General features: G+C 37.7%; 1 protein-coding gene across 4 annotated transcripts in view; it reads left to right on the top strand.

The window, feature by feature from the left end:
- The first annotated feature begins 5,510 nt into the window (after positions 1 to 5,510).
- The window catches only part of fgfr1a (fibroblast growth factor receptor 1a), a 75,154-nt gene continuing 62,079 nt past the window's right edge, over positions 5,511 to 18,585 (top strand). For 2 of the 4 annotated variants that reach the window (XM_062051714.1, XM_062051713.1), the window contains exon 1: positions 5,513 to 6,237. The gene's annotated coding sequence lies outside the window, so the exon portion shown is untranslated. Of the gene's footprint in view, positions 6,238 to 18,585 lie in introns of all 4 variants that reach the window. The other 2 variants (XM_062051712.1, XM_062051711.1) reach the window with 2 other exon arrangements.

The following is an 18,585-nucleotide window of genomic DNA, read 5'->3' as shown; positions in this document are numbered from 1 at the left end:
CCCACACAGGAAGTGACATCAGAAAGAACGCACCACAGCCAGCTTCATAATAAAGCAGTTTCATAACTCGGAGCTAACCACTGGAAATATGGAGGTGAGTCATCCAGACATGCCGTGTTTCTCCTTCTTCTACATGTACAGACACTTGTGGAAATCACACATGAATACCTTAAGAGAAAGCCATTGCAGCTATTTGGGATACAACACTTCTCAGACGGCAAGAGAACTTTCCAATGTCCGGGTCAGCTGGGATTCTACTTAGTGGAAAACTTTGTCCATTTGTCCAAGGAGAGTCAACGAGAATGTGGGCTCCCGTGGATGTGATAAAAAAAGATAACATGTGCTTTGTATTACCTGGCCGTCGAGGGAAGACTACGGGAAACAGCGAATGCATTTGGACTGGCAAAGCAGACTGTATCAGTTATTGTCCGCCATGTATGTCCCGGACTCAACGTCTAGGTCCAGAGTTTATAAAGTCACCAAAAAGGAATGGACAATGAAGGTGAAGGCAAAAGAGTGAGGAGTGTCCTGACCAGATGTCTACATCCCTAGATTGATTGTTGTAAAATGTTCTTTAAGACAATGAGCATTATTACACTACAAATGGATCAATACAAATACCAATAGAAATATCACTATTGATAATGAATAATACCAATGATTTACCTTTATTATCAACAATACAATTGTTCAAATGCAACAATACATATACGTAATGATAACTTGAGATACAAAAGGAAGCAGAAAAATGGAGGGGAAGAAAGAGAAGCAACCTACATTAACCTTGTAGATTGTTATAGTAACAATAGGTTAAGCTTTGTCAGTGTGCCATGTGTTATACCCAGTTTACCCTAGGGCAACAACGTTAATATATGTTTGATGAAACGTGATTATGTGCATGAGTGTATGTGTGCATATGTACTTGTATATGTACAGTATGTGTATGTGTGCTTGTACAGTGAATGTATATGTACAGTATGTGTATGTGTGCTTGTACAGTGAATGTATATGTACAGTATGTGTATGTGTGCTTGTACAGTGAATGTATATGTACAGCAGGGGTCACCAACCTTTTTGAAAGCAAGAGCTACTTCTTGGGTACTGATTCATGCGAAGGGCTACCAGTTTGATACACACTTAAATAAATTGCCAGAAATAGCCAATTTGCTCAATTTACCTTTTAACTCTATGATATTATTAATAATTAAAGATATTTACACTTAATTGAACAGTTTAAAAGAGGGGAAAACACGAAAAAAAATGACAATTAAATTTTGAAACATAGTTTATCTTCAATTTCGACTCTTTAAAATTCAAAATTCAACCGAAAAAAAGAAGAGAAAAACTAGCTAATTCGAATCTTTTTGAAAAAATAAAAAAAAGAATTTATGGAACATCATTAGTATTTTTTTTTGATTAAGATTAATTTTAGAATTTTGATGACATGTTTTAAATAGGTTAAAAGCCAATCTACACTTTGTTAGAATATATAACAAATTGGACCAAGCTATATTTCTAACAAAGACAAATCATTATTTCTTCTAGATTTTCCAGAACAAACATTTTAAAAGAAATTCAAAAGACTTTTAAATAAGATTTAAATTTGATTCTACAGATTTTCTAGATTTGCCAGAATTTTTTTTTTTAATTTTAATCATAATAAGTTTGAAGAAATATTTCACAAATATTCTCCGTCGAAAAAACACAAGCTAAAATGAAGAATTAAATTAAAATGTATTTATTATTCTTTACAATAAAAAAAATGTTTTTACTTGAACATTGATTTAAATTGTCAGGAAAGAAGAGGAAGGAATTTAAAAGGTATATGTGTTTAAAAATCCTAAAATAATTTTTAAGGTTGTATTTTTTCTCTAAAATTGTCTTTCTGAAAGTTATAAGAAGCAAAGTAAAAAAAATTATGAATTTAAGTCTTTAAAATATTTTCTTGGATTTTCAAATTCTATTTGAGTTTTGTCTCTCTTAGAATTAAAAATGTCGGGCAAAGCGAGACCAGCTTACTAGTAAATAAATACAATGTAAAAAATAGAGGCAGCTCACTGGTAAGTGCTGCTATTTGAGCTATTTTTAGAACAGGCCAGCGGGCTACTCATCTGGTCCTTACGGGCTACCTGGTGCCCGCGGGCACCGCGTTAGTGACCCCTGATGTACAGTATGTGTAAATGTGTGCTTGTACAGTGAATGTATATGTACAGTATGTGTATGTGTATGTTTGTACAGTGAATGTATATGTACAGTATGTGTGTATCTGTGTTTGTACAGTGAATGTATATGTACAGTATGTGTGTATCTGTGTTTGTACAGTGAATGTATATGTACATTATGTGTATATGTGTGTTTGTACAGTGAATGTATATGTACAGTATGTGTATATGTGTGCTTGTACAGTGAATGTATATGTACAGTATGTGTATATGTGTGTTTGTACAGTGAATGTATATGTACAGTATGTGTATATCTGTGTTTGTACAGTGAATGTATATGTACAGTATGTGTATATGTGTGTTTGTACAGTGAATGTATATGTACAGTATGTGTAAATGTGTGCTTGTACAGTGAATGTATATGTACAGTATGTGTATATGTGTGTTTGTACAGTGAATGTATATGTACAGTATGTGTATATGTATGTTTGTACAGTAAATGTATATGTACAGTATGTGTATATGTATGTTTGTACAGTGAATGTATATGTACAGTATGTGTATATGTGTGTTTGTACAGTGAATGTATATGTACAGTATGTGTATATGTGCGTTTGTACAGTGAATGTATGTGTACAGTATGTGTATATGTACGTTTGTACAGTGAATGTATATGTACAGTATGTGTATATGTGTGTTTGTACAGTGAATGTATATGTACAGTATGTGTATATGTGCGTTTGTACAGTGAATGTATGTGTACAGTATGTGTATATGTACGTTTGTACAGTGAATGTATATGTATGTTTGTACAGTGGCCAAAAAGTTCAATTTTGGTCTCATCACTCCAAATGACTTTGTTCCAGAAGTTTTGAGGCTTGTCTCTGTGCTGTTTGGCGTAATGTAAGCGGGATACTTTGTGACATTTGCGCAGAAATGGCTTTCTTCTGGCGACTCGACCATGCAGCACATTTTTCTTCAAGTGCCTCCTTATTGTGCATCTTCAAACAGCCACACCACAATTTTTCAGAGAGTCCTGTATTTCAGCTGAAGTTATTTGTGGATTTTTCTTTGCATCTCAAACAATTTTCCTGGCAGTTGTGGCTGAAATCTTTGCTGGTCTACCTGAATCCCTCATTTCCCACTTCTTAATCAGCGTTTGAACACTGCTGATTGGCATTCTCAATTCCTTGGATATCTTTTTATACCCCTTTCCTGTTTTATGCAGTTGAACTACCTTTTTCCGCAGATCCTTTGACAATTCTTTTGCCTTCCCCATGACTCAGAATCCAGAAACATGTGTGCAGCACTGGATGAAAGATGCAATGGTGTGTCACAAAGTCACTGAGCTTTTATACACACACATTCATTACAAACAAACATGTCACAGGTGAGGATTGGAACCTTGATTAGTCATTCAAACCTGTTTGTGTCAACTTTTGTGCATGTTATCAGATCAAAGTCACTGGGGGTATGTAAACTTTTGATCAGGGTCATTTGGGTACTTTCTTTTGTCATTTTGATTTAAAACGAGTAAACACAGTTGTTAGTCAATAAAGAGCTTCACACAACCATTAAGCATGAGTGGAAGAAAGCTTTTTGTGTTATCATCCATATTCTCTGACAAATGGCCAAGAAATCATAAATTCTACCAGGGTATGTAAACTTATGAGCACATAATATGTATATATATATATATATATATATATATATATATATATATATATATATATATATATATATATATATATATATATATATATATATATATATATATATACTGTATATATATATAAGGAAAACCCAGACACCATCTTTGTAGTCATTGTTCTCCTGCGTGGACTTCCGTCTTCCTTTACAATGAGTGGAGCTGCACGAAACCTTGTGTCTGCAATTGTAAATAATTTAGTTTTTATGTTTTGTGTTTCTATAGAATCTATATAAAGTAATACACATTAGCCTATTGTTAAAATAATGAAAAAAACCATCATTAAATATATTTGTTTTATTGTATTGTTCATTAATAGCTGTTGTATTATAGGATGGCTTGTTAAACATTTCATAGGATTTTCAGAGGGAGGAAAAACCAAGACATTTAATATAAAATGTAAAATGAACAAATACATAAAAAGAAAAAGAAAAAAAATGGTTAAAAGCCATCGTCCCGGGGAGGATTTCATTTCGTCCCGTGCATTTTTTTACCGCCCCCGGGACGACGGGACTACATTAGTCTCAAGCCCTGGAAGTTACATTTTATTGTTTACATTATTTGTTTCAGCATTGCACTTTGAAGATGGTCCCTCAGCTCTTTGACAGCTTTGGCTCTTTTTCAGATCAGCAGACGGACTCTAAGTCTTTCTTATTTACAGTACATATAAACATTTCTCATTTCTATTCAGACTTCCATATATATTTAATTTCCTTAACGGCTTGCCATAATATATATATATATATATATATATATATATATATATATATATATATATATATATATATATATATATATATATATATATAAGCCAAATGATCCCGATCCAGATATGACTTTAATTCAAGGAATTAAGTAATATTTCCAGGGCTTGAATTTACAACCATTTTAGTCACATATGTGCCCAAAATGTAATCTGTGCAACTTCAAAATATTTGGGAACAAACAATTATTGTATTGTGAGCGAAAGTGGTGGCATTAGCCTCTATGTTGTGACAGAATAACATAGAAGCTAATGCCATGACTTTTATTGTGTTTGAGTGTATCTTGAAGGATCATGCAAGTCATTGTTTCTTGTTGATGCTGGAAACAAAATGTCACTGTGCAAACCCATGTTTGTTGTTGTACTGAACACACATTGAAAATAAACCCACTGAAATGATAATAATAACAATGAATCATTTCTAAGTCTTTGTTAGCCGTTTGTGTAGATTTGTGCTTGTGCGCTACGTTCGCTCGCATCCTGTGCATCTCCTGGGGGCTAAGCCCCCCCTGTCCTTAAAAGCTAGTGACGCCCCTGCCTGCCGCCTTGTTTTATCACATATTGCCGCCTTTGCACATGTCAATGTTTACTTTAGTATCCACAATAAAGCGACACAAAATCTGTACCACCACACAGATCGCACCACCGCTCTCATGTACGCTCTTTTGCAGCAACCCTGCCAAAACTATGTCTACGCATTTAGGGCACTCCATGCCGTCCAGATTTTATTCATGTTTTATTAGTTATATCCAACATGATGTATTATTCTAATTGATCTTTTTGTAACACCGTTAATGAATGAAGTGTAAGGTGAGCTGCCCATTTATTGCCAAAGTTGCGCTTTTATTTAGAAAGGCCAGAGCGGAAGTAGTGGTTGTTGCGTAGCGGGGATTGACAACAGCCCGAGGACACATAAATGCTCTCCGAGGTTTGATGCGTTGGAGCTGCGCGGACTAACTTTACATTCTACACTTTTTACTCCGGCAAACCTCCTCAATCTTTCATACAGTCTACTTTAGCTGCTTTTACCCTCTTTTTACACACATTTCACCGTCTTCAGCAACTTTTCAAGGATTTGTACTTTAGCGGAGGTGAAGGGAATATTCCTAGGAGAAGGAAGAAGGAAGAAGGAAGAAGGAAGAAGGAGATGCGATCAATGGACGAACGAGCGAGACTACAAAGTTAGCCAGCAGCTTTTAGCTGCTTGATTACAACTACAAAGTTACAACTAGAAAGTTAGCCAGCAGCTTTTAGCTGCTTGATTCAAACAAGTACTTTCTCCATCAAATTAACTCCGTTCGATTTCACCTTTTGGGGCTTTTTCCCAGCTTTGTTACGTTCTCTTTCTGGGAAATATGAGCAACGTTATGAGCTAAATCTTACAAAGTTCGATCGCCGCGTGTGGATTCTCTGGTGTTTTGTTTTTGTTTGTTTTGTGTGTGGATCGTGGATACTCTCCTTTTTTGGATTTGTTTGGTGGGCGACTTTTTCTGCCTGTAATCTCAACTCCGGAGTGACTAACGCTGGTCGTCTCCCAGCAGACCCTCGTCTTCGTCTAAGTCCTCGTCTTCGTCTTCGTCCTCGTCATCGCCATCGCCAGGAAGGTGAGCCGCCTTTTCTTGCTTTCTTCCCACTAAAACACATTTTATTCCACGTTGACGTGCTCCGAGCCTCGCATTGTCCCCAAGGAGATCCCCGATAAGGCAACCCAACACGTTGAAAGAGCCACATTGGACCAAACATACAAACAACTCATCTGTCTGGAGCTGCAAACATTTAAAAGCCGTATACCCCAAAAGGGACAAGCGGTAGAAAATGGATGGATGTATGGATAATCTGTCTGGAGCTGCAAACATTTAAAAGCCGTGTACCCCAAAAGGGACAAGCGGTAGAAAATGGATGGATGGATGGATATAAGTCTTATAATGACGTAAGTGTCCATCCATCCATCTATCCATTTTCTACCGCTTGTCCCTTTCGGGGTTGCTGGAGCCTATCTCAGCTGCATACAGGCGGAAGGCGGGGTACACCCTGGACAAGTCACCACCTCATCCCAGGGCCAACACAGACAGACAGACAACATTCACACTCACATATTAGCTATAGTAGCCTACTATCAAAAGGACTGTGTGTCGCAGGGACATAAATGTTGAAATGTAATATTAGTTTTGCACATTAGAAAGTATTAGTAAATCAGAGGCTACTCAGAAGGTGAGAGAACTCCTGGAAATGACTTTTAATGGCCAAAGGTGGTGGTGAAAAGTCTACATACACGTGTAAAGAACATCATGTCATGGCTGTCTTGAGTTTCCAATCTGCTGTTAGATCTTCTATTTTAAAGCCACGCAGCAAACACGCTGGTCTAAGATCCTCAATAGTCAAACTCAAGGCGGGGGCCAAAAGTGGCCCTTCACAGAATTGAAATAGCCCACCAATGCTTGAAGACAAATATGCGTCAATAAAGTGCCTTACCTTTCCTTACTAAGTTCAGTTTAGTTTCAGTGGAACATGCATACGATACAATGTAATACATCACATATTTACACTTGTTTCATTACAGCACGTCTAAAAAGGAGTAGGAAGAAGCTGAGTTTATTTAATCCTACCCCTTTTCATACCATAGCAATTTAATCCTATTTCCTTGTTCTCTGTGACATGACACTGAACAAATAAATAATATACCATAGTAAGTAAACAAGTATTAAATACATAAATATCTTTGTCTCAATAAGAAAATAAAAAAAGGGTTCAAGATGTTCTTTATAATTCTTGTTGTGTGTACTTAGTGAACACTTGTAGTGTGAACAGTCTCTGAAAGTGAGTCATTTTAGTACATTGTTTGATTTATTTGCTTAATCCATTCCATGATTTAATTCCGCATACTGATATGCTAAAGGTTTTAAGTGTTGTACGAGCATACATTAGATTTCCCTCTAAGGTTATAATTCTCCTCTTTAGTTGAGAAGACTTGTTGTACATTCTTGGCTAGCAGGTTATAGTTTGCTTTGTACATCATTTGACATGTTTGTAAATGCACCAAATCATTGAATTTCATTATTTGTGATTCAATAAATAAAGTGTTTGTATGTTGTCTATATCCAACATGATGTATTAATCTAACTGATCTTTTTTGTAACACAGTTAGTGAATGAAGTGCACATTTGTAGTTATTTCCCATATTTCTGCACAATAATCAGATATGTAACACTAGTGAGCAGTAGAGAATATGAAGTCATTTTTGGTCTAGAACATGTTTTGCTTTGTTCATTATTGACGTGTTTCTTGCTACTTTATGTTGTATGTTTTTTACATGAGATTTACAATTCATTTTATCATCTATTGTTACACCCAAATATGGGTTTTATTTCACCCTTTTAATGTCTTCAGCGTCGATCTGTATTTGTGTTAGACTTTCTCTTCTAATGTTATCAATTAGCATTATTTTAGTTTTACTGAGATTCAAAGATAGTCTGTTTTTGTCAAACAATCTTTTTAATTTGTTTATTTCTTCTGTTATATTTGTATTATCTTCTGTGTGTTCTCTCCTGCACAAAACACAGTTGTGTCATCTGCAAATAATACTAACTTTAAGTCCTTTTGTAACTTCACACATGTCATTTATATAGAGATTAAACAATGTTGGTCCAAGTATTGATCCCTCAGGTACGCCACAAAATATTTTCAGCTCTGTAGAAGTGTGTTGGAATATCTTCACGTTAGGGCTGGGCAATATCTGGAATATACTGGATATATCGCGGGTTTGTCTCTGTGCGATATAGAAAATGACTCTATGGTGATATTGGAGTATACGTTCTCACACAGTTGCTTGTAGCTGCAGGCATTACACTTCAGGCTCTTCTCACTCTTTCTTGTCAATTCCCTTTTTTAACGATCTTGGATTGATACCTATCTTCCAGATGGCAAACTTACCAAACACAAATCAATATGCTTGAAATTAAGGAATATAAATTGATATATTGATCAATCATTACACCCCTACTACTGCATGAAATTGCATATCTTTTAAACTATGGTATAATCCAATATAGCAACAAATGTTTAATATCATACTTTCCAAACATTTCTTTTGTTAAAATAAAAATCAATACTCAAATATCCGCTGGTATTGTTGTTCCATGTACCGTAATATGTTGTAAAAAAAAATTGTATATTTTACAATAACATTTTGGTAACTGAGTTACCAGTTTTTTTTTACTGTAAAATCCACATTTTTTTTACTGTGTATGTAAACAAAAACAAAAGAACTTTACTATTAAAAGCGGCCCTCTAAGAGCAGCCATAACTGCGATGTCACCCTCTATGAAAACAACTTTGACAACCCTGCTCTATATTATAGAAGTGGTCTGCGTTTAAAAGACGTGCTCAGTTGGCTTTAGGACTCGGCTAAAGGTTTGAACTGAACATGCATGTCGCTATAAAGTCACTCCATTGACCTGATTTGATGAAGTTTCTTTTACGATGAACACAAGCAACAAGTTTCACTTTTTCTACCAATTACATGCTAGACATTACTGAACAAAAAAAATATTGAATCTCAACAGCATAGTACTGGGATATTCAACTAAGTCGTTTTGGGGGCCACATTTCCAGAGACCTAAGGACCAGGGGGCTGGACTTCTCTCTTCACTATTATTCTTATTTTGTATATTCCTGAAAATCTGCAGTTTTTAAGCATCTACTGCAAAATAGATAGCCAAAGATCATCTGTATGACAGCATTCTAATGTTTTCTGCAAAAACGTCGGTCTTTTCCAACGGATTTGGCCCCCGGGCCGCCAGTTGAATAGCACTGACACAGTGAAGAAAATTTGTCCTGCATTTCTCCCAAAAATGTGTGCAATCTTACCAGTATACCTAAAATATAATGAATGAAATTGCTGTTGTGCAGCTACATATCTGTCATTGTATCACTTTAAACTTCAGTTCTTTGGTGCCTACAAATTCTTCAACTCAGCCAAAAAAAGGAATTGCACTGCTTGTGAAATACTTCTTTGATATCCTATTCAAACTGTCATGAAGTCTGTTATGAATGGGACAAGCACTATCTGGTTTAGGAAAGTATTTTGCAAAGGTTTGCTCCTCTTGGTCAGAATCAGAATAGTTTCATTGCCATTGTCTGAGAACGGGTTCACAAACTAGGAATTTTTCATGGTGCAACATAAAACACATATAACACAGAGTAGGTAATAACATGAGCTGTAACTGAGCTGGTCCTCAATTTTTAATGTATGTGTCTCTACAACTCCCCATTGGGAAATGTAAACACAATGTTCATTAAGCTTGTTGTAAAAGGCACTTTGGATGAGCATGTGAAGCAAATGGCAATGTGTCAAGCAGCTTGACATTGATTGTTTTTGCATTGAAGTGTAATCTCACAGCAACCTACTCCCATGGCCTGCTGGTGAACCACAGATCCAAGCTGTAAAAGGTGCAAAAAGGGTGTTTTCCTACACCTTAGTCTCGAAGGAATGGTCTGACGCTGTTCTGTCTCTGAACGGAAGGAGCGGAACTAACCGTCAAGAGACTTCCAAATATGGCAGCAAAGGAATTTTATGCATGGTTGGCATTGATCCGTAACTATGTCACAGGGCATGTTATGGGTCAGGCCTGTAACTTGTATTTTTGTCTATAAAGATTACTGCTCTGTGGATTGAAATGTGCTATTTGGCTCAGGTGGTAGAGTGGTTGTCTCTTAACCGGATAGTTGCAGGTTGGATCTTCAGTCCCCCCAGAATAAGTTCATGTCTTTGACCATGTCAAAGTATCCTTGGACAAGATACTGCAAGCACTGTTGCTTCTGTCAGTAGTAGTTTAAGGAGGTAACCGTGCCAAAGCGCTTTGACTACCTTAAAGGTGGAAAAGAAAGCCCATTTACCATTTTTAAGGAAATATGATAAAAAGAAATACAATGGTTGATATAATTGTGGAAATATTTGGGTTTTGCTAAAACCCAGCAAATTACTGTAGTTAGACAATATTTTAATATATTGTCTTATTTCCATGCGACCATTCTTCATTTGACATAGACTTGGCTAGTATTTCTCTTTTAATTCTGTATTTTTTGTTTTATCCAAATTTTCATAAATTATAACTAGAAAGTGAACTGATATGTCCTTTTATTATTAATTAAGCCCACAAGTATTCATACCCTGACCAAAAGTAGATTCTTTTTTTGGTTATCTTTTTGCTAAAAGTGAGCAAAGTGGCAATAGTCTAGAACAGTTATTCTTAAAACTGTGGTAAGTGGGCTGCATTAAGTGGTACGCCCAAGAATCACTTAATTAAAAATTCAAACAGTGTTACTGTTCAAATGTATTGTTACATTAGCCAAAATTATTAAATACACTTGTTAATTAAAACCTCTGCCTTGTTTTTAACCAATATTTAGGCCTACTATGCTACTGTATTTAAATGTTGGTATTGTGATGGTACTTGAATGGCCAAGTGTTTTCTGATGTGGTTCATTGTAAACAAAAAAGTTTTAGAGCCACTGGACTAGAAGACTGTAACATATATCCGGAGATCTTAATTGTGTACTTTTCTAGTTGACTGGAATGTTCAACGTTATGCAATGAGATTCTTCGGAATGGCGCAAAAATGCATTTCCTCAAACTGTGCAGTAAGATTGGGGGTATGAATCATTTTCACAATGTAAAGCAAAATTGAAATCATTTTTTTTCACTAACACAATTTATAATCTTTTGACATTTTCTTGTGGACTAGGAATGTAGCGATTAGCAGTATATTGCTAAACGGTGGTAAAATTCACTACAGTTAGTTTGACCTTTTAACATATTTATAATTGTAAATCCGTGATGGATTACCGTACTTTGATAAACTCACAGTAGGTATGTGCACATGGACACATTTCATCGGATTAAAAGCCTAACCAGAATAAAAATGCTTCATGTAAACACGCCATTTGGAATATTCTGACCCGATCACAGACGTTCGGATCAAAATTTCATTCCGATCGAGATGGTTGGTTTCTGCCAAAAGTCATTCAGATTGGAGCGCGTGACAACACTTCTTCTAAAATCCGGGTTAGAATTATCTTTACTGCGCATGTCTTTGATGTCAGATGTACTTTAGTGGCGGAGTGGGGACTATTAAATGTATTTAATAGTCTCCTCCCATTCAAAATGTACACAAGTAGCGTCAAATACTGTTCAGCTTTTTGCTTTAAAGCGAGACTAGCAAAAATCAAAATATGGTATGGAGTGTCACGTGTCGATGTAACAATAAAATAAGGTATCCAGTTGTCGTCTTAACGAGCTGTTTTATTCACAACTTTACAGCTACTCCAAGTGCTAACTGCGATAGCTGAATGTTGAAACATGAAGAGGCGCTGCAACCCGAACATAATCACAACATGAAAAGCACAGAACATTTACATTTCAAAAAGAGAGGTAAGACAAAAGTAGTGAACAGAAGGAAAAAATGATAAATAAATATCATGATAATGTGGGACCAGCAGCAATGCACAAAGCCATGTTTGATAACAGTGGAAGTTTACTGCTTCTTCAGCACCTGCAGTGCACAAACACCTTCAAAAGATGGCGCCATAGCACAAACAATAACATACCTTTCTGTTGATGTTAGGTTCTACGCATGTCAAAGTAAAGCATTCCCATTTAAGGTGTGATGCATGAAAATGCACATCATATTCAGATCATTTTTTCAGGGTCAATGTACACAGTAACATTCTAATCTGAATGATGATCAGAATAAATAATTGTTGTCCATCTTACACATGGCTACTGATACTGCTCATTTCCCGGAAAAGCTGCTAGCACGCTAATCGCTACCTAGCTGAAATGATAACATGAATACAAAACATGTTAATGTTGTTTCCCTATTACAAATGACATACACCAATCTAAAAGGAAGAAGGTAATCATATTTAAATTCTTAAATAACAATTTGTCTCTTAATAAGCCAGAACAATATTTAATGTTTCTTCTGCCAAGCAAAATATATTCATTGTGTCTGTTTATCTCATTTAAAAACATTGTTGAACATTTCAGTGTGTTTGTTTACAAATACCTTTTGAGCACATTCAACAATAATGTTATAATAATGAACATTTTGGTAGCAATTACCGTGATATGAAATGTTCATATTGTTTAATCCCTATTGTGGACTAACAAGAAAACATGAACTTAATTTTGGCTTGATTATAAATATAAGTTGAAAATGATGCATATTAATGTCATTAAATACAATGACGGTTTTTACCACCGAAGGATTTTGAAGGTTTTAGGTATTTACATACTTTTGAGGTTATGTGAATATAGAGGATTTTAAATCACTGAATAGAAATATAGTTTTTTCCTGTTTTGTGGAAATGATTTTCAACATGCTATACTGTATCTTCCTAGTTGTTTAGTAACACATCAGTACATGTATTTACTGTCTAGGCTCTTTTATAAAGACTCTAGCTCAAGAAGAAGACTCAACTTTGGCTAGGATCTAACAATTTGGGATAATATGAAATAGTGAAAATAAAAATGATCCAATTACTACCTGTGATGACCTGAATTCTACTGAGATCAGTTAACAATTCATGTGTGTGTCACCAAACCAAGCATTTTTTACTGCAAGTGCGTCGGTCATGAGAGTAGAGGATGACGGAGCTTAGTGACAAGTGACATCCTCCTCCTCCCTGACTGCTCATGAGAGTAGAGGATGACAGAGCTTAGTGACAAGTGACATCCTCCTCCTCCCTGACTGCTCATGAGAGTAGAGGATGACAGAGCTTAGTGACAAGTGACATCCTCCTCCTCCCTGGCTGCTCATGAGAGTAGAGGATGACAGAGCTTAGTGACAAGTGACATCCTCCTCCTCCCTGACTGCTCATGAGAGTAGAGGATGACGGAGCTTAGTGACAAGTGACATCCTCCTCCTCCCTGACTGCTCATGAGAGTAGAGGATGACAGAGCTTAGTGCGAAGTGACATCCTCCTCCTCCCTGACTGCTCATGAGAGTAGAGGATGACAGAGCTTAGTGACAAGTGACATCCTCCTCCTCCCTGACTGCTCATGAGAGTAGAGGATGACGGAGCTTAGTGACAAGTGACATCCTCCTCCTCCCTGACTGCTCATGAGAGTAGAGGATGACGGAGCTTAGTGACAAGTGACATCCTCCTCCTCCCTGGCTGCTCATGAGAGTAGAGGATGACAGAGCTTAGTGACAAGTGACATCCTCCTCCTCCCTGACTGCTCATGAGAGTAGAGGATGACAGAGCTTAGTGACAAGTGACATCCTCCTCCTCCCTGGCTGCTCATGAGAGTAGAGGATGACAGAGCTTAGTGACAAGTGACATCCTCCTCCTCCCTGACTGCTCATGAGAGTAGAGGATGACGGAGCTTAGTGACAAGTGACATCCTCCTCCTCCCTGACTGCTCATGAGAGTAGAGGATGACAGAGCTTAGTGCGAAGTGACATCCTCCTCCTCCCTGACTGCTCATGAGAGTAGAGGATGACAGAGCTTAGTGACAAGTGACATCCTCCTCCTCCCTGACTGCTCATGAGAGTAGAGGATGACGGAGCTTAGTGACAAGTGACATCCTCCTCCTCCCTGACTGCTCATGAGAGTAGAGGATGACGGAGCTTAGTGACAAGTGACATCCTCCTCCTCCCTGGCTGCTCATGAGAGTAGAGGATGACAGAGCTTAGTGACAAGTGACATCCTCCTCCTCCCTGACTGCTCATGAGAGTAGAGGATGACAGAGCTTAGTGACAAGTGACATCCTCCTCCTCCCTGGCTGCTCATGGCAGTCACAAGAGAGCAGGGAACATTTCTGCAACAGAAACATTTTCTTGGAGTCATCCCAAGGCGTGACTCATTGCTTGCAAAGCTGCGATGACCGAGCTTCTTCGTCACCCTCCAATGCCTCCAGCCAAACTCAGCTGCTGGAATAATAGCCAAGTGTTCTGGGAAAGAGAAAAGAAATTGGAGGGCGACTTAGTACACAAGCAACACTCACTGCTGATGAACTCTTAAAAGAAGCCGCAGTGTTGTGGTTGAAGAAATACAAACAATTAGGACATTGACTCACTTTACTACTAACAGTACTTGGAACTGAAGATTGGCAGAGTAAAAAATCATTGAATGTTCAAATTGATGTTTATAATTTGACAGAATTGAATATTGTTCTTGTCTTGAAGGTCAGACAGAATGCTATTTGTGGTGGCTACTCATACACACACTGAAATATTTTCACCTATTTCTTTCTTTTTTTAAACCCAAAATAAACAGACAGTTAGAAAACCAACTAATCTTCATGTTTTGCGTTTCTTATGGAGGGTTTCCCCTAAAATTGCCAAAATACCTGTGGCGTTAGGGGCGTGGTCAATATGATGTCATCACATGATTTGCTGTGATGCATATATTCTTTCAAAAGATAAACACATTTAATTATACATTTTAAACAAATCTGTTATATTAAGCACCGTATTAACATACATATTTTTGTAACATAATACCGTTTTGTTGTATTTTAAATTGTTGCTGCTTATTGTACAGTGCTACCAAAACCAGATGTAAACAAAACACACACCATTGTCTGGAGCGTTGTGAGCGTATCTGTGAGTTGGACGTGATGTGTATATATATTGCAGATATACTCGCGGACAGTCATCTACAAAATGTGCAAATATTAAGAGGACAGCGGCGGCTTTTAAAAAGAGAAAGTCCAAGGAGAGCAACAGCGTGAAGCAAGTGTGAGGTCATATATGCTTGCTGTAGCACTCTGCTTGAGTCAGGGACACAAGTCAAGAGTCTCTAAACACAAGTACATTCTATGATAACACCAGATCAATATGCTACATTTGTTGCCAGTTGTTTTTCATTGGAAAAAAAGTCACTAAAAGTCTGTAAACACTTGAAAAAAGCAGCAACAATTGAAAATATGGCAGAACGATAAAAAATATGCCGGTATGTTAATTCAAATAACAGATTTGTTTTGAATGTATGTATACATTATTTCAGCCTTTTTAAAGAAAATATCATCATAGCAAATTACTCGATGATGTCATTGTGACCACTAGGGGTGTAACGGTACACAAACATTTCGGTTGGGTACGTACCTCGGTTTAGAGGTCACGGTTCGGTTCATTTTCGGTACAGTAAGAAAACAATAAATTATACATTTTTGGGTTATTTATTTACCAAACTTGCAAAATCTTCCACCAAAAATATTTTTCTTAGTGTAATATTTGATGTGAAGTAATGGGAACCTTGGATAGGTCAATAATTCATAATAACATTGATTTTGATTCAATATTATGTTTTGAGCAATGACAGTTTGGGAAAAAAAAAACAGCTTTGTTTTATTAGTCAACATTGCAACTTTTTCTAAATGACATTTAACCTTTAAGCTTTTTTTATTTCACTTTTGTTATGTTTTTGTTTATTTTAATAGTATTTTTGGAATGTGCCGTGGGCCTTTAAAACATTAGCTGTGGGCCGCAAATGTCCTCCGGGGCACACTTTTGACACCCCTGCTATAGATAATAAAAAATTAAATCTATGGATGAAAAGCAGAGCCTGGTGACGCATGCGCGTTTATCATAACTCTCTCTATATATATATATACCGGCGGTATAGCTCGGTTGGTAGAGCGGCCGTGCCAGCAACTTGAGGGTTGCAGGTTCGATCCCCGCTTCCGCCATCCTAGTCACTGCCGTTGTGTCCTTGGGCAAGACACTTTACCCACCTGCTCCCAGTGCCACCCACACTGGTTTGAATGTAACTTAGATATTGGGTTTCACTATGTAAAGCGCTTTGAGTCACTTGAGAAAAAGCGCTATATAAATGTAATTCACTTCACTTCACACTTCTCTCTGTCTCTCTGTCTCTGCCCCTCCCTCACCAATGCTGCTGTTTGTTTTGTTTTTAACCCCTTCTTAACCCTGAACGTACATTGAAAATACACGCAACCCTAACTCAAAAAACCGGACATTTGAGGCATTTAAGAAACTCCGCCCTGACAGCTCCGCAAAAGAGGACATGTCCGGTGAAAAGAGGACGTATGGTCAGTCTATCCTAGCCCGTTAGCTGCTAGCATGCCGTGTGTTGTGCCTCAGTGTGCATTGTTTACACTACGTTCGTTACGCTACTTAATATGTCCGTGTGGAAACTCGTTCTGTACACCTCCGAACCGGAACCCCCGTACCGAAAAGGTATAATACAAATACACGTACCGTTACACCCCTAGTGACCACACCCTTAAGCACACCCCCATCGCCACAGGTATCTTGGCAGTTTAGGGGAAACCATGTGTTCACATGCAAAGATGCCATAGTGTGTAAAATGAGGTGGCAAGAATGTTTAGGATAAACACACTTACTGTAATCGAACGCAGATATAATGTTATAATCATATTCATTACCACAACATGTATTTGAAGTGCAGAAATTGTGCAGGAACATCCTGCGTAACAAGTGTAAAACAATAATGTCCACGTTGGTGCCAGTGTGTCAAATGTACGGCCCATGGGCCGGATCAGGCGGGATGAGTTTAAGTAGGAAAATGAGCTGACATTTTTGAATGAAAGAAACTGCTGTTCTAAATGTGTCCACTGGGTGGCGCAATAGCAATTCTTTGTATCTCCTCCACGAATGCGCTCATGACTTCAGAAGGGGTGGGGCTATGTTAAAGGTGCTGTTTGCAACTTCCTCACAGTTACATTTTTCAAAGCAAAAAATATAACAAAAGCACCACGAGCTGGCTTACGTTTAGTGTTAGTGGTTTATCAGAACACATTTGTTTGACAATTGTCTATATTTTTTACATTTACAAAGTTTATGTTATAAACATTTTTTACCGGCACAAATGAAATGATTGGTGTTTACGGTGGTCTGGTCAACACGTACGCTCAGGGAGGGTGTGCACACATACGAAAGCAGTCCAAGAGAGGCAAGAAATCATTTGCAGTCATGTTGTTGTTATGATAGAATATACATTCAAAATACATTAGAAAGTTGGCGCCCCCTAGGCAGCTGTGGAAATGTTGCAAGCAGCCTCTTCAATACGATACGTATTGATACGATGATACGTACCGTACCAAGGACCTTCTCTCTTCATGCGTGATATGTACCGTACCAAGGACCTTCTCTCTTCATGTGTGATATGTACCGTACCAAGGACCTTCTCTCTTCATGTGTGATATGTACCGTACCAAGGACCTTCTCTCTTCATGTGTGATATGTACCGTACCAAGGACCTTCTCTCTTCATGCGTGATATGTACCGTACCAAGGACCTTCTCTCTTCATGTGTGATATGTACCGTACCAAGGACCTTCTCTCTTCATGTGTGATATGTACCGTACCAAGGACCTTCTCTCTTCATGTGTGATATGTACCGTACCAAGGACCTTCTCTCTTCATGTGTGATATGTACCGTACCAAGGACCTTCTCTCTTCATGTGTGATATGTACCGTACCAAGGACCTTCTCTCTTCATGTGTGATATGTACCGTACCAAGGACCTTCTCTCTTCATGTGTGATATGTACCGTACCAAGGACCTTCTCTCTTCATGTGTGATATGTACCGTACCAAGGACCTTCTCTCTTCATGTGTGATATGTACCGTACCAAGGACCTTCTCTCTTCATGCGTGATATGTACCGTACCAAGGACCTTCTCTCTTCATGTGTGATATGTACTGTACCAAGGACCTTCTCTCTTCATGTGTGATATGTACCGTACCAAGGACCTTCTCTCTTCATGTGTGATATGTACCGTACCAAGGACCTTCTCTCTTCATGCGTGATATGTACCGTACCAAGGACCTTCTCTCTTCATGTGTGATATGTACCGTACCAAGGACCTTCTCTCTTCATGCGTGATATGTACCGTACCAAGGACCTTCTCTCTTCATGCGTGATATGTACCGTACCAAGGACCTTCTCTCTTCATGTGTGA

This window comes from Entelurus aequoreus, linkage group LG06 (assembly GCF_033978785.1).
Source record: "Entelurus aequoreus isolate RoL-2023_Sb linkage group LG06, RoL_Eaeq_v1.1, whole genome shotgun sequence".
Lineage (NCBI taxonomy): Eukaryota > Metazoa > Chordata > Actinopteri > Syngnathiformes > Syngnathidae > Entelurus > Entelurus aequoreus.
Note: the sequence above shows the minus strand (reverse complement) of the source record. Positions and strands in the feature narration are given on the sequence as shown.